The 25,079-nt window shown below is 35.7% G+C and overlaps 1 long non-coding RNA gene across 1 annotated transcript in view; it reads left to right on the forward strand.

Annotated features, from left to right (window-relative positions):
• Window positions 1–1,773: 1,773 nt before the first annotated feature.
• The window catches only part of LOC140329207 (uncharacterized), a 50,295-nt gene continuing 26,989 nt past the window's right edge, over window positions 1,774–25,079 (forward strand). The window contains exons 1-2 of the long non-coding RNA XR_011920439.1: window positions 1,774–2,050; window positions 4,475–4,541. This is a non-coding gene — a long non-coding RNA (uncharacterized lncRNA). The remainder of the gene's footprint in view (window positions 2,051–4,474; window positions 4,542–25,079) is intronic.

Genomic DNA, 25,079 nt, shown 5'->3' on the forward strand with positions numbered 1-25,079 from the left:
CAATAAACCTCTACTGTAGTATAGCTACACTGTGCTAAGGTATTATGTGCTGGTCCCATCACAGGCCTATTCTATTGTTTTATGCCCTCTGCAATCTCACCATTTGATGTTATGGTAAACTTTCCATTCTCCTAACAACCCATTTTCTGTCCTGTGATAGACTTCAACCAACTTAGGTTATGACAATCACATAACAATGCAATGGCAAACTAAAAACATCACATAAAATACTATTTTATACACAAAAACATTGTGATTGCCAATTGTCAGTGGTCTCCCAGAGTCTATAGAAGCAGCTGTGCAGTAATGATACACTAGGTTTATATTTTCGTTAATATCTTTATGGCGGTTTTAAGGTAAGATTTATAATAAAAGATGCATAAGAACACATAATAGGATTTTTAAATCCAATGGGCTGATGGGATGTTGGGGACATCAGAGGAGTTCAGGTTTAAATCCAGGAAAACAGCTAAAAGCACAGCTAAATACATATACGGGAGCTGCTTTGCCATTCAAATAATTTGTAATATTTATCCAGTCTACCTGGAGATTTATCCAGTCCATCCAAACAGCAGAGACAACTTGCTAAGCCCTGACATTATTCACATTATTTGATACCTAATCAAATTCAAGTGCTCACCCTAGCTGCATTCAATAAACAATAATAAATACATAACAGCATAATCATGTGTTTTGAAACAAGTAGATTGATTTATACATGATGTAGGAACATTGAGCAGATATGACAGATCTGACCTGTTACTCTTGTGTTATTATTATGTATTACAATTATAATTATAATTATATAATTATTACAATTATAAGTATTACAATGATTATAATTATTCTTGTTTATACCTTATTGCACATCCTCTGATGAAGCCATCTGGTGAAACGCGTCGGGTTTGAGACCTGTGAGCTTTATGTACCTTTGTTGCAACACTTCAGATTATTCTATACTTAGAAAGCAAGGCATATCCCTGTCAAGGGACGCCTTCAAAGTCCAACTGTGATTTTACCATGTTTCCTTTTCGTACACTGATGTAATGAAATATGTGTCACTCACGTTGTACTTCTTTAAAAAATACACCTTAATTTGCTGCCAAAAATCCCTGTCTCTTTTCTATTTGTTTCATACCTTGACTAATTACAGGGTTGGCCAGTATATCTCTTAATATATTAGATAGGGTCCCTTTTTTTTTTATTTTGCATAATCATGTGTTTTGATATATTCCCAGAGTTTAGCTTTAATTCTAATTGTAACATATGCAATATATTTACAAAGGTACAAAGGTTAGGTACATTAAACTCATCACATCTACGGGAGTATAAAAGAGAAAAAAAACTTTCGTCAATCCAACAGATATCTTGTTTCTGCTTTGTTGTGATGTTGATGATCTTTAGATGCAATAACAGAAAAAACTACAACAAACTGCTGCAATTCAATACCCGGTTCAGAAATAGATTTATGTGTTTATATGGAGTTGATCACCTATTGTGATAAACCGAAGAACAATATTTTTGTAATCAATAAGCTCATTTCTTTCAGGGTTTATGTCAAACATGTGCTTCGTAAAGTGGCTGAAGGTCAGTCTTTAGCGGGACATATAAACACTCAGCACACTTTCCTTTCTCATGGGCATAAGGATGCACACAGGGCCTGAGGGGGAAAGGCACACATCTGTTCTGCTGGGGACATCTGCTGGTTATCCAAACAGCGGTACCGCTGTCTACATTCAGGTAGCTTGTCAATTAATTGCACACTAAACACTGCTGTGTGGGACGTACAAGCTATTTCATCAGATTTACTGGAGAATATTAGAAACATTAATATTACAAGTTTATGGCAATTATGTTGGTTTTGATCATTTTTAAGCATAGTTTAGCCCAACACAAATCTCTGCATATTAGATGTTGATGGAACATTTTTTTTCTCTCTTCATCTACTAATCCTGGCAGTAAGGGCTCCCACTTTGTATGGGACACACTACAGGTACAGCCAAACCCTCTTGGCCATGAGCATGGATTGGCTACACACTTACATAAAAAGGTAAGTATCTATTTTTATCTATCCCTATATCTACTCATTCCTTTTTTTATTTCTATATATAATTTTATTTTTAAATCTAAATTTGTAAATTGTGGTACTGTAAATTAAGTTGTTTGAAAAAATCCACTGCTTATTAATACTGAAAATTTAAAACGTATGTTTTATATATTTTATTTCCATATATTTTTACATACACATTTAATCATATGTCATGAGATGTAAGGGATTTCTTACATTACTTTACATTTCTTACATTACTTTTTTGATAGTTCTTCACTTTTGCAGCTATCTAGCAAATAACCTACACAAAAGAATGTGAAGCATGTCAGCACTTAATTGCTAGTACAGAAATGTATGATAATGTATGATACATGTGGACATCTCTAAAAAGCAAATTGCACATGCATTGGAAGTTCTCCAAATTGTACAGCCAAGACATAAAAAATATTAGTATTCGAGTAATATATATATTTTTTTTAAATTGACTGCTTTTGATGTTAAAGCAGGACTAAACTGAAAAATAAAAGAAATCACACTTACCTTTAATTCCGCACATCCCTTGATCATGTTGAAGCTTTCTTCAATTGGGTCCTGCGCCATACTGGAATTCTTCTTGGTCCTGGCGTCTCCACGATCTTCTGCCTTCTTCAGTGTACATCACCCGATCTCACACTGTGCAGGTGCAAGATTGGGTGACTGAGCCCACTGTAAAAGGGGGGAAAAAAGATTACTGATCTTACTGCACATGCATCAGCATCTCCCAGTGAAGGAAAATGCTCTTTCTGCACATGCCAGGGATGCATAACGCATGTATCCTGGAAGGTTCCGCGCTCCCACTCAGTCTTTATCGCACAAAAAGGGGAGGTATGTCATCCTTTTTTTAAAAAAAGAGAATATTTTTACTTTAAAAGAGTTGTCTACCCTTTTATGTAAAGTAAAAATTTTAGTTTATGTCTTCTTTAAAAAGATCTTGATTTTTTAACAAAATTGGGTTTAATCATAGTTTATATGTTGAGTTTTACAAAGTTTTATTTTATGTTTGTTTTTTATTGTCTATATAAAATCTTTGTAGAAAGACATTTAATAAATGACAAAGGGTTCCCAGAGCACTATAGGTTATCTAAAGAGAGCAGAGTGGCTTCATTTACAGGTACATTAAGAACTATACACATGTTCAATTATTGTCACTTTCACTATACCAGATATTCTTCAGTGACAGAAGAATAGTCATTTTCTATAGTCCTTAGCTGCCAGACAGCAATCTGGCAAGACGATTGAAAGCTGTACTAAATGCCAGATGTTCACCCAAAACGATCAATCTAAGCAGAAAAAAAAAATCTAGCATTTGGATAAAGTTTTAGACATAAACTTCTGACAAGGCTGCTTGATAAGGAATGGGTCACTACCGTGGTGACCTTTTTCAGCAAAACTGAAAAGTAACCATGTGAAAAAGTAGACTAGAGCTCCACTTGCTGGATGGACAGAACAATACATTAATAATTTGCAAAACTTACATAAAACAAAAAATACACATTTTTATTGTATTCATATTCTTTTGGGGTTTTTTTTATCTTTAGCCCTGGCCAAAATAAATAAACATAAACAAAACACTAAACTTTCCATTTCTATTTACTGGATAGAGACAGCGGAATGCTTATCGATTGCATAGTTTAGGTTACTTAAACCACAATTAAATAAAAAACACACAAAAATACAGTTAGAATTATCATAAACATATATTTTTTAGAACATGTATATTATACGTTATAGTTAATATGAATATATATATATATATATATATATATATAGAAATATATATATATATATATATTGCTGGTTTGGTGGTTTGGGAGCCAAAAATTTGTGCTGCTCAAAAGCTTTTCTTTTTTTTTTAATGACAGTTTATTAACAGGGGTAGCAGGAGCCTAACAAACTTAATGCGCACATAAATCAGTGCAGGATTGTAACAGATGGGATGTGTTTGGGATCCCTTTATAACTGTCCTGGAGAGAGGTTCTCAGCAAAATTGCATTTATAATACCGATCAGCCTGAGCAGATAGCTCCATTCATTTGCATTTAGGCACCCTTGGTTAAAGCCTCCCTCATTTGGTATCAGCAAGTGGCAAACTTAAGGAAGCAAAGGGTCATGGGAAAGGTCCAATTAGATCAGTGGGAGCACACTCTAAACAAATACAGACACATGGATGCACACATTAGGAACACTGCCCAAGGGAATATGTGGACATATGTTCAGTGAGGATGATCAAGGCTGACTTGAGGCCTTTAGAATCCATGATAAAAAAATTCCATCAATCAGACTCTGGCTCTGTGAATTATATGAATCAGTACTGCAAAGGAACATGTCCCTTTCTCTCTTTCACAAGTTTTCCTTATCTTTTTTTCTTTGTCTTTTTTCTAACCAGCTGCCTACATTGGATTGTCTAAAGACTGCCCGGGGACAGTTTCTGGGATCTCAAGGGATATATACTGGTAAGCTTCACCCACAGCACAACACTGTAAATCATGCGAAGACTTTAATAAACTTGAAAAAACATGCTTTAGTTTCTCTTAGTTAGAAGGTATAATATAAGATATACATACAGTAAAAAAAAGTATATATAAATAATTTGCAATTTGATAAAAATGTATTTAATGTACAGCGCTGCGTAATATGTTGGCGCTATATAAATCCTGTTTATTAATAATAATAATAATAATAAAAATGTACACAAACACATATTATTCAATTATTTTATTATTCATAAGTTTGTATGTTCAATAATAACATAGTTCATATATACAAATATCATAATTAATAATCTTTATCCTAATCTAAGTTTAAAAATATTAAATAAATTATTTAAATTTAAGGTGTTATTATTTATTTGTAGTACTTGGTATGCCCTGGTTGTCCTGCTCATGCTGTGTTAGCTAACATTATGTGCCCTTGCAGGACATCAATAGCTGACAATTGTATTTATCACAACACAATCTATTGATTCTACACATCTACAGAAATGTTTCTATTAAGTACATGCAATCAGTCAGTTACAAAGCCATCATGACCCTTCTTCAGGGCATGTGCTGAGGATGGGTGTGTGGTCTATGCATAAGATGCTATATAGATCAATCCTGAAAATATATACAGAGCCACACCATCTGTGCAGGCCATACACAAAGTATGCTAACAGCCATTAATATTCTGTACAGGCTACTCCCCTATTTTCTGAAAAACACAAACACTATCTGAGCTATTGTGTAGATAGGATATTAGCTTGAATGAAATAAATAATTGGCAGGTCTGTAACAATGATATTGGCAGACTGGATATACCAGTCAAATAACTTAATCTCTATTTAAATTAGTAAATTACCCTTATACAGATTTCCTCAAATACATATGCATCTAGTATGTAAAGAATATATTTAATGGAAATTGTTAATACTTATTTTTCTTTATTGTGCAGGGAAGTTGCACAAACACCGTCCACTTATGCACCCTTTTTGCTAATATTTTGACAAAGACCTAATTTATTAATCTTTTTTTTTTTTAAATATAAGCCTTATGTTGACAAGCACATTGGCTGATGTCAGCTAATAGTTTAATATGCAACATTAAACATTCATCTATAAAAAAAAAAAGAATTCTTCAAATGTTGATCATGTGTTCTTACAAAAGATCAGCACTATGGACAGCGCATTTTCATTTTCATTGGTTTGACACTGTTTAATAAAATAAATAAATACCGCAAAACCTGAGATCAAAGTGAAACAGTATTACAGAAAAGGCCCCCATTTCATTTATGCTTAATAAATAGATAATATATATATTTTATGGACAGGTCACAGTTAGACAGACAAGGTGTTCTTATGGGAGAAGAAGGTGAGATTAAAACTGCCAGACATCTATAACAGATCAAATAAACTACCACGGAGGTACTATTTCAAGAGGCATAGGGCTTGATTTAATAATGCTCTCCAAGACTGGGTAAGATACACTTTCATCAGTAAACCTGGGTGATCTAGCAAACCTGGAATGGATCTGGTCCAGGATTTAAAACATTTGCTAACAAATTGACTAATTGACTTAAGAATTCCATTCCATATTTGTGTATCTTCTCCTGTCTTGGAGAGCTTTTATAAATCAGGACCATAGGGTTAATAACAAGTTTGCCATCTGCAGAAAAAACAATTGGGTAGCAAAACAAGAGACACCTCTGATTTGATCTGCACTCTGATATTAGCAGTGGTTCCAAGAACAAGGCAGTCTAGTGGTGGAAAATGCAGCAATGAATGGTTCTGCACAACGTTAAAGTTTTTGGAGATACATACCCGGAGTGGCGCTTTCTTGTACCTGGGACCACCATCTACAGGAAAGAAATTCTATCTGCTTTGTCAGCCTGAAGACAGCGTGCAGAATTCAGCCTATACATCTACTGAAATCTGTGTACCTACCCACTTGTTCTCCAGGGCAGTGGTCGCCAACCTTTTTGGTTCTGTGGACCACTAAAATCACCGGCTCCTGATCGCGCATGCACGGGGAGCCAGGTGTCAATCAAATGTTGAGAAACCTCCCCCATAGTGACATCACTGCTACATAGCCCCGCCCACTCCCCCAATCACAGATCTAAGCATGTCCAGGGACACGGCTCACCCACTTTCCGGCGCCTGGGACTTGTACGGGGACATGTTCCGCGGCTGTGGACCCCCAAAATTTTCTCATGGACCACCAGTGGGCTGCGGACCACCGGTTGGCAACTGCTGCTCCAGAGAGTACATTTCTGATACTTTAATCAGACACCCCCTCCAACTCTATGCCAGGTTGATAGTTTCCTTTTCACAAGCCTTGAGGTGTTTAAGTGTCCAGTGCCACATGGTGACCCCAACCAAAAACAAGAGATCCTGTTCCTATCCAGTGTAATTTACAAACTAAGACGAATAGGAGCAAAAACTGGTTCAAAATACTTAAAGCGAAACTAAACTAAAAACAAAAAAATTACCCTTAATCCCTCACTGGGATCTGGCGCTGGTCCTTCTTGTGATGCGGTCCCGCGTCGTGCTGGGATTTCTCTTCGTCCCGGAGGAAACACCGGGCGCCGCCATCTTCTGCCTTTTCTTCCGGTCTTCTTGCTCCATCACCTGATCTCGCACTGCACAGTTGGGAGATTGGGTGACGTAGCCGCTGATCAGGGCATACGTAGAAGGAGCAGCCAGAGCCTCCCGGGATGCACGACATAGATATTCTGGAAGGATCAGCGCTCCTATTAAGTCTTGATCGCTGCAACAATCAAGACTTAAAGTGGCAATGCTGCATTTTTTTTAAAAAAAAAAAAGGGTGTTGCACTTAAAAAAAAACATTTTACTTTATTTAAGGTTGTCTACCTATTGTTATACCGTAAACAGTAAAAAGGTTGAGTTTAGATATACTTTAAGGAGGTGACAATGGAGAGGTAAAAAATACAAGCCTTACTAATACAGTACAAGAAGAAATGCATGGTGTGATGATACTGTGTATAAATTACATTATTGTCACACAGGCTTATCATTTTTCTATAATAATGGGACACCAGAATGGTCTTGAGACATAGAGACGGAGACATATTGGAGACATGGAGACATATTGAACTGTGAACTGGGGTTAACAAAGTGTGTATGTGTGTCAACCAGAATTTTTTGCCTGGAAATATATTTATAATAAAACTATAGTTTCCCTTTTTTCCACCACTGCATTTTGAATTAAAAGCTAATAATTGCTGCCACACCAGCAAGCAACATAAAAAGAAAGTGAATGGTTTAAGGCAATGGTGTCTGACCCAGTGACAGGCAATCCCCATGAGATTCTTTATTTGCAGATTGCCTACAGCTAAATGTTTTTTCCCATGCCATTCTTTAGCGTTCTGCCACCCACTTGTAAACATTGATTACTGCAATTATTGCAGTTAGAACATAAACACCCCTTTTTGAATTCTTCATTACATTGTATTTTCAACATGAATTTGAATGAGTGTAGACAACCCCAGAAAACATATGAACAAAAACATTAGCATATATGTTTTAAGTGAGGTGCATGGGTTAAACATTTCCAAAGGCAGACACTTCTATGGAGGTCATTTATATACCTGACAGTCATTATATTGGCTCTCAAAACCTGCTATGTAACACGCAATCTAGGAGCCAGATGTAAAGTTGTAGGAACCAACAATTCCCCCCACCCTACACAAAAAACAATTTTTTTAACCCATCTCACCCTACAATAGGCATACAAAAATCCCCATCCTCCTCTCTCCACAACAGCCATATTTTCAGTTATTTCAATTTTTCCAACCATATACAATTCCTTGTATATGGTTGGAAATCTGGGGGCTTTTGTGTCATTCATTTATTGTTAAGGTAAAGGCTAGGATAGAATGGGAGGCTTGCTTTGGCAAATTTGTACCTGTTTATTTATTGAAGCAAAGTCACTTATCGGGTTTTTTATATAATGTTGACTGAATATGTTGAGGGGTGAAAAAGGAAAACATGGCGTACTCATTGTGCATGGTGAGCTGCTTTTCAAATGTTCTCAAACCTAACCTGAAATGTTTATTCAAAAAGCCTAAAGTGATTTCTTTATCATTGTTTCTTGCCTTGTACAGCCTTTTAGAAAAAGATGGTCTGAAAGCAAGCAGCTACTCCTAGAAAATCTATAACGCTTTATTACGCTGTTACTACCCATTACTGTAAGGGGTGCTAGACAGTTAGGTATGTTTTATTGGGATCCGTACAACCAGGACTATGTCCCTTTTCTGCAGTTAGTCCAGACCTCCATTTTGACTTACTATTTTCTATCCTTTGTTTTGTGATCATGATTTTACAACTAGTTCCTTAAGAACCATTTGCAATTTACAAAGGAAAAATGGACAGAATTTTATAATTCAGAGGCAGAAACTATTATTGTAGGATTATGGAGTCAGAAACATGGAGTCAGAAACATCTAAAACCACTGGATGAAAGATATGGTGCGAAATTTAATCTAAGTGTCTTCTGGAAAGGGAATTAAAGGGGGCTGCAAGATTGCAGCCTTTTTTATTTGGGATCCAGGCTTGGAGTGTCCTGGAAAGAATGGGTCCAGAGATTACCAGAGATTACCAGAGATTAGGGATTGTTCTAGTGTACCTTGCTATGAATAAAAAGGCACCTACTTTTGTATCAGGGGAAGCGGTAGCCTGAGGCCATGTGGTGAGGTTGTGTGCAGCCTGTGGGCTGGGAGAGCCGAGGAGGTCTCCCAAAGTCTAGGTTGGTGGGACCAATACCCTGATGGGTGTCACAGTCTGAGCCTGAGTACAGGGAGTAATGCCCATGTTGTAGGACTACAGATTTTGAAACGGCACCATGTGTTACCTGTGAGTACCAGGCTTAATCCTGAAGTAGTGGCTTGGGTGGCAGGATTTATGTTTTTACCTGTGGGACATAAAGTTGAATTTGTTGTGCTGGACTAGGCCAAATGTGTTTTTGTTATGCTGAATGGAAGCAACTCGTTTGGTTGAAAAAAACAAACTTTTTGGAAGCACTACAGTGTCTTGCGATGGGCTGATCCCCCTAATAACACAAAACCTAAAGCCAACTTCCGCATCCAAGATTAAATAAATTGTTCCCTATCATCCATGATAAATACAGATGTGTATTGCTTTGAGAATCTGTATTTTGAGCTACTGCCATAGAAATCAACTAAAGTTACTCCATACAATGTATTTCGGTCAAAACCCTCCAAATGCATGGGGTCCATTAACATCTAGTTACTTACAGACACTTTTGGATAAACAGTCTATAAAGGTTAGCTGTAAAGGAATTCAAATTCTATATATTTAAAAAATCAAACAGAAGATAGTGATAAAATAATTTCCACTGTGAGCCAACAGCCGAAGAGCAGAGATGTCCAGAAATGACAATGTGTAAATCATAAATCTGTACCCTTCACAGTGACAAATTAGGTGATACCATGTCATTCCACCATGTCATTATTTATTTAACAAAAAAAAAAATCCAAAAAAAGAAGACATGCATGAAAAAGTACACCCCATAATTCTCTATCCTGTACAACCATCTTTAGCACCAATAACTTGTAATAATTGTTTTCTGTGTTGATCTATCAGTCTCTCATAACATTTTGGAGGATTTTTTTCCCTTCCACTGAAAACTACTATTAGGCATTTGTGCTGATTTGTTGTTTTTGGTTTTCACCAACCTGGTACTGTGTAGTATGGAAAAATATCCTAACTTTGGTCTCATCTTTTCTAAGGACATTGTTCCAGAAGTCTTGTGGTTTGTTTGGAAGCAACTTTTCAGACCAAGTTTTTAGGTCTAGGCAGCTCAGAGTTCCTCCATGTTATTATTTTCTGTCCTCAACATTTCCAGTCAATAAAAATAATATATATAAAACCTGATAAGTGACTTTGCATTGTAAACATTGGAAATTAAGTTTCCTCATCTGGAGCATTTAGGTATGTGTTTACACAATGCCAAGGAGGAAAGACATCAGCAATGATTTCAGAGAAGCAATTATTACTGCCCATCAATCTGGGAAGGGTTATAAGGCCATTTCCAATGAAGTCCATCGTCATGCAAGGCTTTTGCTTTTATGGAGGTGATCACGCTTGCTGATGATCATTTAATCAAGTACGTTTGATTAGCAGCACATGGCTGCTTCTTATCCTCCAATTTCTATGGAAGTAGTAAGGGTGTACACAAGTTTTCTTAGCATACACTACTTCTGCATTTTGACTTAATCCTAGTTAAAACAAAATAAAGGTGTACTTTATTTTTTTCCTGGCTGAATATGTTGTGTCAGCGGCTGTCCACCACAATTCCTGAGCGAATTGTTCACTACATTCTGTATGTTAGCTATAGCTAGCTAGCTTTATGTTAAGAACAAAGGTATACATAGTGGTCATGAACATTGGAGACTAAATTCAGCTGTTGTAGAATCTATCAAGACTATCCAAAACTGATATTTTAGCTTTTAGAAAGTAAATATTTTAAACATTTTCTTTATATCTAGGGGGTGGTAAGATACCATATATGTGCCATATATATGTGCTTGACTCTATTGGTCTTTGAAAATTGTTGTGTTGAAAATTAAAGTAAAGGTGCTGTATGCAATGCTCAGTCACAGCAAGCATTATTAGATTTACTGAACTGGATAGTATAAAATGCAAAGGTTTTTAACAAGATTACTTTCTTATATCATTGAAATAAAAAGGTTATACCATTACCAGTAACAGAATTAGTGTGTTCCAGCCTGTTTAAGATTTTACTTACTATTACTATTAGATATTAGGATATTACATGATATAATAAACATATTTTTTTTCTCATTAATCTATACTCAGTACCAGAACAGAATTTTTTACATACATATATTACAATTTATTAGATTTTTTTCTTCTAACATTAATGCACCTAATAAAGGCTATTAGCTCCATACAATATGTATATAACCAGTTTCAACTACCAATATAAAGGTCAATCCCAATGGTGCAGTTGAGCCCCAGTTGGACAGTTAAGTTTACATTGCCATAGAGGCCCAGGAGGAAAGATTATTTTTTCAACTATACTAAAATTTATCAATGTAGCACACACATTTGTGGAAAAAAAAAAACATTTGATATAATTTAAACAACTGTTAATTTACATATTTACTTTTGAAACAAATATACACCTTATGCAAAAATTTACTATGTAATTCATGTTTATTGTTTCAAATTTATTTTTAAGTTTTAATGAAGACATTTCAGATATTAATATACAAAATACAGAAAAAGAATAAGGTAAATAAAAATATGCAAAGCCCAACTCGCCTACTGCTTCGAGACATACATAATCCCTCTGGCAGGAGAGAAGGATACTTACACTCCCTAACTGTCTGCTCCATCACTCCTTAAGAAGGAGATACCTCATTAACAGCTTGTAATGAGCATCAATAAACCATAGTGTGCTAAATTATAAATGCATTGCATCATTTGATATAGCAATTACAGACTGGTTTACAGCTAGTGTAGTTTACAAACATTGTTAGTAAGATCTTAGAGGCGACTGTTCATTGTTGCATAACTTCTGTTGATCAAAAGTGTGCACTTTATAGTCTTGGTGTGTTATCTTACTATGTAAGTCTTATTTTGTAAGAAGGATCAATTCTTTATTTTATAATAAACACTTTGCTATTTACAATTAAAATTTGTAAAATTGAAACTCTCTTCTAACACCCCCTATATCACTACTAACACCAGCCTGTTTTTTCCAAGTGACAGATTTACAGAACACCAAAAAATGTCTTTTTACCATTCTCATGTTCCCCACACTACCCTAAATTACTGGTGAAACATAGGGCTTACCTCCACCATGTAACAGTGATTACGTCTAGTGGTTGGCCATAAGCATCAATGTGCCACAGTATTGCAGAAAGGGTCAGTATAGAGTTCCTGCTAGTGAACCTTTTTCCAATTTGTCAATTTGTCCAATATTGGTCTACTGCTATTAAATGAACTTGTCATTTTGTCTAATTCTGGTAGAATGTAGATTCAATTTCTGTTCATATTGTAATAGCCTAAAATAGCAGAATAGAAAGTTACATTTACATTCTGCCTTTTTGTTTATTTCCTTTATTACTATTACTACTATGTATTACTATTTCCTTTACTACTCAAATTTAAAGAAAATATGATGTAAAATCATAGCCTCTGTGCCTGGCTTTTGCCTATTTGATAGAGGATTGAACACACCAATTTCATTCATGTTTACACTGATATTGGTAATAAACTTGTGAATGCTAATTTAGCAGTATTTATAGTTGTACCATTCTGTTAGCATGGACTGCCTACTACGGGATTTCACTGGCATTTTCAAGTACATTTAGTCCATTGCATTAATAAAATACTGAACTATCCCAAGAGTTAAGATACGAAAAACTAATGCAAGCCACTAATGAATAAAAAAAACAACATAGCAATTAAATAGAACACAAATGCATAAGATAAAAGCTATGGCGTAAAGGTTGTGTAAATTTTTGGTAAATAGAAATCACAGTGTACCCATCTACAAATTGTAGGTTTCTCTGCAATAGAGTATAATACGGAGGAGGATACAGAAAGGAAATTCAGGCATAATTGATATAGAAAGCTGACTGGTCCATAGGATTTTTTCTTTATCTTCATTTTCTTAAAGGGAACCTTTAATATTGTTCACATATCAGAAACCACCACAAAGAGTAAGAAAATATAATTCATCACTGATGAATACACTTTCATAAGTGAAGCTGGGTGATCACCCACTAATGAAAGTATATCTTCTCCAGCCTTGGAGAGCTTTATTAAATCAGGCTCACTATCTCAGTCTCTTTTATAGGTTTCTGTCTATACAGTCTCCTAAGGAAGTAGACTATTGTCTACAAAATGTGTTGAGAATATTAAAGTACCTATTTCTTCCCCAGATACTGGATACATATGATATGATTTTTTTGGTTTTGGATATATATTTTAGTCTATATCTTGTTAAGCAGATCCATTGGACAGAATTAGGTTTAGACTACAAATGCCATTTTCTTCATTCACATGTTAGTGATTTCTATGTATTGTTGGTAGTGTAGCTTTCTTTGTAATTTTAGAATGTTTATATATAACAATTAAGAATATTTTTTAATAGGAATGTGTAGTTTTAGTGAGTTAGCTGACTTGTAGACTTATAGCTTTGTTAGAACGGGGAAGCGACTATTGTGAACACTGCAAGGCAGAAAGTATAGCCTGATCGTAAATGGCATGTTTGCTGCAGTGTACTTAGATACTTATGAACTATACAAAGGTTTTTCAAATAAAAAAGTATTTGTAAAGCTAGTTCTAGGTTGAATGTGATATGGGTAAAACTTTTTTTTCTTTCTTTGCTGTCTGTTCCACTGGGAGAATTTCCTTTCACTGCTGGAGATGAAACATGAAAAGTAAATGTAGTTTTCATTATAGGTAGTAATGATAGGACTAGCTGCGCTTATTGAATAATGTTCCTCACTGCTCTAATAATGTAAAATGTATGAATTTCTAATATTTGTCTCCTTAATGGTCAACAGGGCAAATGGAGGGTTAATCTCCACAGTAAGGTCACAAGATAATACAAATTTGACACAACATCTAACCCTTCCATACTCACCCATCCAAAACTAAAAAAAATATTTTCGCCTTTACCTACTTTTTAACATTATTCTCTTTTTTTGACAATTTTGCTTGAGGGTTTAAACAAGCATTCAGTGTTTGACCTAGATGATTCAATTTATCAATTTCACAGCTAGTAATTTAAAATCTCAGAGGATGAGAACTATATAAATCTGTGAAATACATATTATAGCTATAACTATATTATTATAAAATTAAAATAATGTAACTATTCCAACCTATATATTGTAGAGACAGTTAGAAAAAAATGAAGCCCTCACACTCTATTCTGTCAATCCATGCATTTAATTAGCTAATTACAACCTGCCGACATGCAAACACTGAATATGGTATTCAGCTAGCTTTTTTCTCTTTTTCAATTCATTTATTATTAACCCTCAGTAAACATCTGATCTCTTCTTCCCTGAGGGAAGCAAGTCGTAATTTGGCTTTCGAACACTAAATTCTCTTGCTAATCTTCTAGGTTGACAATAAAGTGTCACCAGCTGTCACTGTTTGGTTGAAGATACATGTACATTATAAAATATATACACAAGACAGCAGTCTCTAGAGCATGCTTGTTATTTAAAGGGAAATCCCAAAGTCAGAATCTAGAGAAACATCTAAATATTTAATATTGGTAAACTACCTATACACATTTATTAAAATGTATATCCTTTAAATCTCCTATAAATTGTATAGCATGGCCCATTGGCCATAATGGTTTATAAAAGTCACCTTATAAGTGCACAGGTAAAAAGGTTTAGATTAAGGAAAAAGGAAAAAAATTACTTTTTTTAAAGTTCTCCTTTTTACACCCTGACCCCTATGTAACCTTCACCCCCGGTGCAGAGACCTAGGCTTAAGCTAGGTACACACTTGCAATAATTGTCGTTAGAACATGAACAACTAACGATTATGTGTGATAATTTTTAACGATCGTTGAAATATAATCCACCAATAATTGACACACACTAGATACGACTGTTTGAACAATGCAGGAAGTGACATGTACAGGAGGAAGTGTACTGCAGAGCCATCCACGTTCACTGAACGACTGTACACACAATAGATTGCGAACAATCATTGCCCAATCAGATCCTCTGGGACGGTCGTTTGTTTCCAGCAACAATCCTCGTTCATCGGCATCATTGTCCACTTTTTTTAATGATTATCAGATGAACGGTCGTTAGTTGTTCGTTTTCAGTGATAATTATTGCAAGTGTGTACGCAGCTTAAAAGTCTACACTGACTTTTTCCTCGGCATTTAAACCGATCATTTAAACACCCATACTTGAAATTCCCATTCATTCCAACGGGCCAGTCCACCCCAGAGTGTTTTCTTGATAGGCTGTGGAGAAAACACAACTTGCATCAAGGTAAAACACCAATAAATGCCCACAATTTTTTTCCAATGGCCCCAAAGTTCTTAAAAAACCTACAAATGCTCCAAATGCCCCATTATCATGAATGGAATGTTTTTGGGCACTTTTGGACATATGGGGCATTTGGTAGGCATTTTCCCCTATTGTTTTTCTTCTTTGCCACATATATTGGTTGTAAACATCGTTTTAAACTCAAAAACATACTTTTAAAAATCTCAAAATGCAAAAGTTGTATGGGCATTTATAAACGTTTAAAACTAAAGTCATTGTGAACTTAGACGTACTGTTCGGCCCTGATCTCCCAAGTGGGGTTCGAGCTAAGAATTTTGCTCCGTGTTACACTAAAAAGGGCAGTAAAGGGGGTTGTATTGAACAATTACACTAAAGGTGAAGTTGTCCTGTAATGCAATGAGGCATTGCTGTAACTCCTAGAGTACTGTAAGAAATTCACTTTCATTTCTTTGTCCAACGTCTTGGAAGCAGCACATGCATTTCCTTTTGAATGCAGGTTCTATGTTACTGTTTATCTTCAAAGCAAAACTATTTAATTTTTTTATTTTATCACTGATGACAAAATAAATACACTGTCATTTTACTTGTGTTTAAATTGAAACGGTTGCCTTCAAAGTCCAAAAAATATATCTCAGGGTTTTGAGAAGCCAATTTTTGTATGTCTGGTATGGATTGTTGGCGTTAAGGATGTTATTGAAATCCAAATCCTTTTCGTAACAATTAACATCTAAAGTGGTTACAATCACAGCTACTCCCCATCTAAAAAATTATTTTTTAACTATTTCTTTTTTTGTTTTGGTTACATAAATGGTAATGTGATTGGTAGATTATAGTACATTTATTTTACCACCGAAACTTGAAGCTTGTATTGTAAAAATGCCTGTACATGCGGTTCTTTGTCTGGTCACAAACTGTAAAAGTTCCTGTAATGAGATCCATAAATGACAGGATGAGCTTAGATGTTCATGAATTGTTTATATGAGTTATAGTGTACATGGATATCACTTGTCAAACACAAACATAATGAGCTGCATACTTCATAATGACCGTTGCACTGTTTTCCACTAGTCAGAGGCAGGTGCGTTACTAACCTTATACTTACGTGTTGAAATAAACAAAACCATGTTTTCAGGATGATTATATCTAATTACACCCTAGTTAATTATTACACATGATTAATTAAAACAGAGCTGCTCTGCTTTAGCCAGTAGCGTACCTCCCAGATGTCCCAATCTTGTGTTTCACTCATAGGACGTTAGCTTTGCCATATCATTGGGAAACATAAGAAAGAGCGTACACAGCATTTTTGTATCCACCTGCTTTGTATCCATTCCTCTGTCTCCTTCCCCCTTGTACAGCTGTTGGTGAAGAAGATCACACCATGATCACATTTCACTTATTCACACCATCAGTTCAAGGGGAACTTTTATACATTGGTCAGTGCACACGGTTGAACAAAGACAGAGAAATAGTATAAGACACACCCTCAACCCAATGAATGTCTAGCCAAATTCACCATAAATTAACACTTATATGGGCGATATTCTGTGTCATCACAATGGATTACCTTTTGCTTGCTCATTGCTTCTTCCTGTGCAATATGATATAGCATATAGCTAAAATATACCTGTAGTGAATTATGGAAGTCACGTAACTTAATAGCTCTTTGACTTGTGCATATAGAGTTGCTCCTGGTTGATTCTGAATTGTGAGAGAAATTGATGTTTTGTTCAAAAGGCCAAAAGGCTAAGAATTAAGATGTATGGGAACTAAGTTTCATCTTCCTTTATAGCCCGCATTCTATTCTGTGAGTGGCTGTGAATTTCAGTACAAGCTAAAATACTGTTATAGTTACCTGATCACAAATTACATTTTATGCTGACATTTTCTATATACAGCCAGACTAGTAGTTTGGAAGATCAAGCATTATGGCTGTATATCACAGGAACTGATTGGGCAGCATGGTGGCTCAGTGGTTGGTGCTCCAGCCTTTGCAGTGCTATGTCCCAGGTTCGAATCCCAGCCAGGACGCTATCTGCATGAAGTTTACTGGTTGTCTGTGTGGGTTTCCTCCTACATCCCAAAAAATGCAGTTAGATAAATTGGCTTCCCCCCAAAATTTGACCTATGGTAGGGACAGTAGATTGACAAACTGTCCTTTGAGGGACAGTTAGTGATGCGACTATAGACTTTGTACAACACTGTTAATCATGATGGTGCTATATAAATACTGTGTAGTAATAATAACAGATTCAACAGGTGGTACTAATGTTATCAGCAGTCAACAAACAATTTCCACTTAGTAAACATTCAGAGCCCAGAAGCTGCTGCATCAAATTGTTTATTTTACTACATTGTTTCACAACTAGGGTTCCTCCTAAGGTTGCTAGGGGTTCCTTGAACATTAAGCAATTTGGACCTTTCAGTTTAGTTTAACTGACACCAATGATCTTTTTGTTTCTCTGTAAAGGGTGACATTCTTCCCACTGGTCAGCAATGCAAGAGGCAGTGAGTTTTGAATATAGTAATTATAGCAGGAGTTCCCTGAAGACCAGAAAGATATTTCAAGCATTCCCTCATATTATAAAGGTTGGGAAAGGCTGTTGCACTAGACTTTTTAGCTCAAGCTTCACCCTGACCTAAGATAGCAATAACTTTAAACATTAACATGTAAACATTGCCATCTAGTGTTCTCTTTACAGTCTGTTGTGCCATGTACAGACCGGACACATGCATATATAATTTATTGAATGGCCCCTAACCAGCTGCAGAAGTTTGCATTTTGACACTGCAAAAAACAAAAAACTCATTATTTTTTCATATACTTTTTTCCCACTGACACTTTAAAGCCCTGATAGAAGGATCAGTTATAAACCTGCCATAACTGAGCTAATTTGCCTTGTTTGTGTCTTAATGAAATACATTCCTATTCAGATTACTATAATTTTCTCCATGTTCCTTGTTTTCATTTCTTAACCAAATTCACTGGGCCTGATTTGGTAAAGCTCTCCAAGGCTGGAGAGGATACACTCGGTGAACCTGGGTTATCCAGCAAACCTGGAATTGATTTTTTAAAGACATTTGCTATTTGTTAGCAAATGTTTTCAATCCTGGACCAGATCCATTCCAGGTTTTTTGGATCACCCAGGTCCACTGTATCCTTTTCAGTCTTGGAGAGCTTTAATAAATCAGGCACACTGTACTCATTTATATGGACTTCACCCAGCAATAATCTAACCAAATGTAAATCTAGAACCCTTAGATTTATGCATACATTGTGGCCCAATCTGAACAACCTGTAGTTTCTATTCTGCATGTCTGTATTGTGCACTCAATCACTATACAATGCCGGATTTAGAGCTTTCTTAGAAGGAAGCGCTGATGTGTGCCTTAATGGCTGTCTATAGAACATAATGGTCATATGTATTTTGTTATTTTATTTTTTATATATTCCTTTGGGTGTTTTTAGCCTTTAGGTACTTATTTCGATTTGGGGATGGGAGGTTGAGTAAGAAAATGAAATTGTCTGTTCTTGTATCTTTGGGATTTAATTTTGAAGGATTTGTTAGTGAACAAAAAGCAGCTTAAACAAAAGCAATATAGTAAAAATAATAATAATTGAATAATATTAAATAAATACATTCCTTATTGTCAGCTCTTTCAGTTACAACTTACATTTTAGAGCTCTATAATGTCCACGGTAGATAAAATGATAGCTTTAGGGCAGACATGATAAATGTTCATGCATGTCAAAGAGAAAGCAGTTAATGTTTTCTTAAACTGATAGCTTTGTTTTATTTCAGGGAAGAAAAAAAGTACATGCATAAAATAAGCCAGATAGTTTCGGTCTATAGGACATTGTTTTCTCATTGAACTCCGAAGCCATTTAATAATAAATAAGGAATAACTAAACTGTGGTCTGTAATAAGTAAAACCATGATAAACTTTTCATAGAGTCACCATATTAGAAATAAAACTAATACAAGCGTATAATTGTTTCTGTATAAAGCATCAATATAGCCCTGGTGTCACCTATGGATTCCTCTAAATTGAACATTATATTGATGTATGGCATAGATAATGTTAAAATGTTTCTGCAGAATTTAAATATGTACACAGGTTCTGTCAAACGTAAATGTATGTGTGCGGACAGCTCATCTACTGTACATGTACATGTACTGTAGTGTTATCTTCTGCTATTCAGTACCATGGAGAGGGATCCTGCCTGCAGCCTCCTATACCTTTTCTATAACTAAAGATATCTACTGTATATGTCCTTTACATACATAGTTTTATTAACATGTTTATCATTTAAAGCTAGAGTAAAAATAATAATCACTTTTTATGATATATATAAATATATATATATATATATATAGAGAGAGAGAGAGAGAGAGAGAGAGGGAGAGAGAGCTGTTTTTAGCAAGCTGCCCTTTCTTTATTAATACTATGCTTAAGAGCCATTCATTTAGGGTCAGTCATTGGGCCTGATTTATTAAAGTTCTCCAAGGCTACACTTTCATCAGGGAATCTGTGTGATTCAGAAAACCTGGAAAGGATATGGCACAGGATTGGAAACATTTGCTAACAAATAGCAAAATACTTTTGAGAATTCCAATGATCGCACTTGGTGGCAGGATAAATTAACTGCTACACAAACGTGCAAGAGTTCTGTTATTCTGGCTAATCAAGATGGTTGAAAATTCTAAACCGCAAAGAAGATGTGGAAATGATATCATGACCTGTGTGAGGACTTTCCATCTTCAGATTTAGTTGAAAAAATTGTATCAGGCTATTTACCAGTGCACAAAATTATGATCAATGAAACCTGGTGAGAAACTTTATATGCATTAAGCATATAACATTTTCTATCCATAAAAAGAAAATATCAAGAGAGGGGCGCAAGTCAAGTGTAACAAGTGCAGAGCTATAAGAACTTCTTTGAAACACCATTTATGGTCCTGCCCCTGGATATCAACCTTCTTGTAAAAAGTATTGCAGTTCCTCCATAAGGTTACAGGTTTCTCATTCTCCTTTATGTATATTTGGAACTTGGGATGATATCCCTAATAATTCACTATGTCGAGGTACCAAAAGGTGGACCACCATCTGTTTATTAGCGGCAAGGAGGTTTGTTATGGCTTCCTGGATCCTACCATGCCCCCTACACTAACAGAACAGATTTTGTATAGGAACTTATCGAAGGCAGACCAGGGAGATGACTCTGATGTTAAGCGTTTCATAGGAAAATGGTATCCCGGCCTCTGAGAGATCTGTTATCTATGACAAACTTCTATATTCTACCTGGTATATTGTAAATAGAGTCTTTTGATTTTCCTAAGCAAATATAAAAGTAATCTAAAACACTTGTTCCTTTGATGTGTTGTAGTTATTACTGTAAATAACAAGGGTCTGAGCTTTGTTTGTATGTTTGTTTTGTTTTTGTTTTTTATTTGTATGATGATCTGCTATGCTGCCCTATGTTACTCAAAAATGTTGTATGTTTAAATAAAAACATTCCATAAAACTTAATTTTCAAAAAATTACTATGTTTTAAAATGAAATCCAAGGTGGATTCCCCTTTCCAGAATCTCTCCATCGCTACTCCAGAACAGATGTATTCCAATGTGAACTGATTAAAATGATATAATGTATTAAAGCTTTATATAGTGTAATGTTGTCAAATATTTAAAACAATAGAAGAAACCCGCTTACAAACATAAAACAATGTGCTTGTTCTTTAAACTTTATTTATTAAGTGGCAACACAGAACTGTACATTAAATAGGGGTTGCAAGTAACAAACATGTACAAACAAAAACACAGGAAGAGGAGAAGACCCTGACCAATAGAACTATATGTAGTACAAACCTTTTTGATCCTTGGACCCTATACACATCCAAATTCAAAATGTAAATGTTTCCCTAGGTGTACACCCTGAGCTCACCTTAACTCTACCCCATATGCTACATCTTTGCAATTTCTTCATACTTACCCACATATTAAAGGAGAGTTTCTTTAATGAGGTCCCACCCTGATTTTGGAAGGTTTTGCTTCATATGCCTTTAGAGCAGTTTTATATTGATTTTTAATATTGATTATTATTATTATGATATATATGATTAAAAGTGTTCCTTTCAAGACACATGGTGGAATGTTGGTTCACATATGAATTGCAGAGACAAATGGAGTAAATCTATCAGAGGATTTAATTGTTTTATGCATTTATTTTGATATGTAGAGATAGGTAAGGAAAAGACCTATATTTTGTATTCATTTATATGTATTAACATATTCTATTCTAATAGGACAGTTTTACAAACCTTATCTAGTGTACCTAAATTTTCAAAAATAATTATTAATTTTATTTTTTACTTCTTTATGACTACTATCTAAAGAGATCCACAAAACTGAATTGGTTGCAGTTTCTGACATCAAAAGTAATCTGCAAATGTTTCATCTTTAGATAACCTGGCTGTATCTAAATATTTTTATTACCAAATGAGTGAGCTAGGAAATGAATAATCATGGTCATAAAGATTCTCTGAGCAGGTGGACAAGCTCTGCCCTTTTATTTCTCAACTGCAAAGGTTAGACAAATCTCTGTAAAATAGATTAGAATGGAGATTGTTGGTATGTTATGTCTTCTGATGAAAGGTTGTTTGGTTAAGGGCACCAGGTGAGGAAGGTTTATTGCTACCCATTGTGTCACTATGCACACACAGGCAGGCAGTTGTTGCTTGCTTATCTTGCTGGAAGCTGTGTACACAGCAGGATAACAAGGAAAACATTAACCAGAGCCCAGATTGAGCCCTGCAAGAAGATTGTCTTTTGAAGGGACACACCTGCTTCACTTCTAAAACATTTCCTATATGGATAGTGGGAAGTGGACATGGCATATTTTACTGATTACCCATGGCAGGAATTCTACAGAGCTATACACTTATAAAGGAAGTCGGCAAACTCTGGGAAACAGGAGGACATTACAAATTGTGTATTAAAATTTAAAGATTTGTAAAACTTTTGCAAAAAATGATTGCGCTGTTAATAGATGTATAGATCAGAATTAGAAATCAATGAGCCATGCATCACAGCTCTTCTTCCTTGTTTATTCAAACAACTTTACCTTGCATTGGACAACCAGCCTGACCCTGGCTCCATTACTGACATGTGTCATCACGGGCCCCTTGCAAGGGGATAATTCACTTTGATAAGTAAACAGACTATATTCCTTTAGTAAATCAAGCCATTTGTCTGTGCTTGTGTTTCTTCCTATTGTCTTCATATTATTTTTGAGTTGAGTCCTGAAGAATTTCATTAAAGTTAAACTTAGTCAAACAGCTAAATACAAAGTCATATATAGTGGTTTCAGTAAGTATTCAGATCCCCTTTACTTTTTCAATTATTTCTGTTGCAGCTACAATCATTTAAATTATTTTTTTTTCACATTATTTCTACACTCAGCACCCCATAATGACTAAATGAAAAGAGAATTTTAGACAATTTTGTAAATTTATTAAAAAGAAAAAAATGAATTATCACATTTATATTTACTTAGTACTAAGTTGAAGCACCTTTGGCAGCAATTACAGCCTTGGGTCTTTTTGGGTTTAAGGCAACATGTTTTGCACACCTCCATTGGGGAATTTTCTGCCATTCATCTTTTCAAATCTACTCAAGCTCAGTCAGGTTGGATGCAGACCATCCATTGACAGCTATTTTCAGGTCTCTCCAGAAAAGTTGACCATAAGCCACTCTTGTGTCATCTTTTCCATGTGCTTTGGGTCATTGTTGTGTTGGAAGGTGAACCTTTGGCCCAGTGTAAGGTCCTAAACACTATGATGATATCTCATTGAGGATATCTCAGTACTTTGCTCCATTCAGCTTTCCCTCAACCCTTACCAGTCTCTGCTGATGAAGACCCCCCCCCCCCACACATGCCACCACCATGTTTCACTTCTGGTATGGTATTGGTGCAGTTGATGATGCCTGATTTCCTCCAGACATAACATTTATAACTGAGGCCAAGCAGTTCAATCTTGGTTTCATCCAACCAAATAATCTTGATCCTCACATTCTGGGAGTACTTGCAAACTCCAAGCAGGCTCTAATAATTTTTTACACTTAAGAGAGCTTTCCATCTAGCCACTTTGCCATAAAGCCAGATCGGTGGAGAGCTGCAGTTATGGTTGTCCTTCTGAACGTTGTCCCATCTCCACACAGGGTCTCTGGAACTCGAGTTCCTGGTCACCTCTCTCACTAAGGCCCTTCTTCCTCAATTGTTCAATTTGGCCCTTGAAAGAGTTCCGGTTGTGCCAAACTTCTTCCATTTAGGAATGATGGCACTGTGCTCTTGGAAACCTTTAGTGCAGCAAAAATGTTTTTGTAGCCTTCCCCAGATCTGTGTTTTGCAACATGTCCAATCAATTAAATTAGTGGACTCCAGTAAGGGTGCAGAAATATCTGAGCAGCTTAGGGCTGCTGATCTAACTTCTCTGCAGCAGTGAATTGCACACTCATATCAAATATATACCATCTCTATGTTTCAGAATGGATCTAATCTATGAATGTCAAGCGTGGGGAACTTGAAAGGAATCAGCACTACCTGCCAAGCTTATGCTTTTAGCCACTTTGTGAAAAGAATATTTAGTTTGGTTTGGAAACCAATGGCTACAAAAGTGTTACTTAATGTGTAACTTTATTTCTTATATCGAATGGTAGGTGTGTAGAATTGTCCATTCTTTTACCTTTTTTTTAGGTTGGTGGCTACACTACCCAGTAAAAAGGTTGATTCAGACAAAGAGAGTGAGTAGCAATATGGTAGGCAATCAGTTGTGCTGCATGCACATATGCTGACAAGGAACATACTCACAGGCGGAAAGAGGAGCGAGATGGCTTTGTCAGTCAGCTGCTGTTTTGTTCCATTTAGCAGGCTGGGGATGGACAGACCAGCGTTTTTTTTTCTATTGTTAACTTGAACATAGAGTGTTAGCATCTACCTGTCCGGCCAAGCTGTCTAAATCCTAAAACTGGATTGGCAAAAATACAAACATTTTGGCAGGTAAAACAGCTTCTTTATACGTATTTTACTGGTATATTTATTTTTGACCTGGAGTTCAACTTTAAATAAAGTAAGCTCACTGCAATTACTGTTCATGTTCCCCTCTTTTATAAGAAACTGATAATATCCATTTAATGACGGAATGGCTTTATATGCTGTAATTCAAGGTTACATTATCGACTTTCTTCCCTGCCTCATCCAGCAGCTATTAAATTATAATCAGAGGAAAGGCCATCCAGATGCATCCAGTAGAGAACAATGTCTGGGCACGTTCTGTGTTGACACAGCGAAGAATGACTTCTAAGGTCAGTCTGCCCTATTCTGGCCTAACAGTATGTACATAACATTAAAACGAGGAGATCATCTCCATTTATGTACTATCAAGACTTGGCACAAAGT

The sequence above is a fragment of the Pyxicephalus adspersus genome, chromosome 4, assembly GCF_032062135.1.
Source record: "Pyxicephalus adspersus chromosome 4, UCB_Pads_2.0, whole genome shotgun sequence".
NCBI lineage: Eukaryota > Metazoa > Chordata > Amphibia > Anura > Pyxicephalidae > Pyxicephalus > Pyxicephalus adspersus.